The sequence below is a fragment of the Asparagus officinalis genome, chromosome 7 (genome assembly GCF_001876935.1).
Source record: "Asparagus officinalis chromosome 7, Aspof.V1, whole genome shotgun sequence".
NCBI lineage: Eukaryota > Viridiplantae > Streptophyta > Magnoliopsida > Asparagales > Asparagaceae > Asparagus > Asparagus officinalis.
The window spans coordinates 32414061-32415707 of record NC_033800.1 but is presented as its reverse complement, the minus strand read 5'-3'; the positions used below and the strand labels follow the sequence as shown (position 1 = coordinate 32415707).

Below are 1647 nucleotides of genomic sequence, written 5' to 3'. Positions count from 1 at the left end.
TTCTAAAGACAATTAGTATTGTATTTTAAAATGTTCATGGCATTAAAATATATATATTACTTAACCTTGGTACTGGGTCATCAATGATTCTGCAGCATTTGTCATTCAGACACTCTTTACTAACATCTTTATCAACCTTCTTGTTACGGCCTTTCAAGCATAGAACCATGGCTCGAGCCTATTTAAAATAGTAGTTATCTTTGCCTTAAATGTGCAATACAGTGCCTGTATATTAATAAAGTTTAGTTAGATTTAAATTTGTAGATAAGAATATGTATATAATATTGTACCTATATCGAATTCTGTGACTTATGTATAATATCACTAATATGAATTTCCTTGGCATTTTTAAAAAGCGTCGATGGAGATCCTTTTGCTTTTGCAGATTCTTCCAATTGAAACCTGCATATTAGATTAAAATATAATAATATTTTATTATTAGGTTATATGAAAGTATGCTTGTTCTTCTTACCATTCCCTTAATTCGCTAGCTAGTTCTATTTTTGGGTTGATACATAATGTTGAAATAATTTGCGACGATATGCTTGTATCTCCTGCAAAAATAAGAAAATTATAGGAGTAATTTTATGTTTAGTTACCTTTAATAAGAATTTCAGCAATAATTTATGTACCTTGATATATAGAGATTTTAAAATCTGATAATGCTATTACAGGCTTATATTTGATTTCTGCTTGAAGAATTGATCCTTCATTTGTAGCCAAATCTTCAAATAAAGTTGCACGCATTGGCATTCCACTGCATATGAAAAAGAAAGAACGTTAATATTTTTTTCTCTTATGATATTGGAAATAAGTAACATGAATATACCTTATATCCATAAGCGTGATTTCCTTGGAAATAAGTAACATGAATATACCTTATATCCATAAGCGTGATTTCCCTCCTAGTGTCTGGTTTGTTATGTCTTGTAATATAGTTGATCGCTGGCTTAACATTAGTTGTTATTGCAAGAATATCTGCAAGTGATTTGATAAAAAGAGTATGATTCTGTAGATTAATGTCTCATTTTGTATTAAAGATTTAAGTAAGAAGTTGGTAAGTACTTACTAATTTTTGTTGCATCTTTCATGAAAAATGCTTCTTCAAATTGGACAAAGTTGTTAAATATGTTCTCCAAGTGGAATCCTGTAGGTGCTTCTTTGATCGATACATCTTTTGTTAGTACTAATTCAAGTGACTTGTGGATACTTAGAAAAGCTAGGTTTATTCCTTTCACTTCTCCATTTGAAATGAAAATAATTTGATTTTTTTGAAGCATATCTATAAACTTTTCGATAGTCTCTCCGTACGTTACTGCTTGTATTTTGTTACCCTGCAAATATTATTAACACCAGAGATCAATTTATGAAAAATATAATTAATTAATACTAATCTATATATTATATGTAAACAGGGAAACATCATAAAAAGCTATTCTGATAGTTATCGGTGTTTTACCGATTAGAAAATGAGATTTAGCAATATTCATAGACCACGGTGGCCCTCACCGGTGAAACCCTTGACCAAGAGATGGTTGGAGGTTGTCAGACATTGCTGGAGCCGGTGCCAGTGGCTGGAAAGGTATCATTTTTTTTGACTAAAAGAAATCTATTAAAAGAACAAACTTACATTTTGAAGCCTAATCC

The 1647-nt window shown here is 30.4% G+C and overlaps 1 long non-coding RNA gene across 1 annotated transcript; it reads right to left on the bottom strand.

Annotated features, from left to right (window-relative positions):
* On the bottom strand, window positions 324–692 carry LOC109849361. The gene is made up of 3 exons (XR_002249077.1): window positions 633–692; window positions 473–554; window positions 324–402 (listed from the first exon to the last, which is right to left on the bottom strand). It is a non-coding gene; the product is annotated as an uncharacterized LOC109849361 (long non-coding RNA).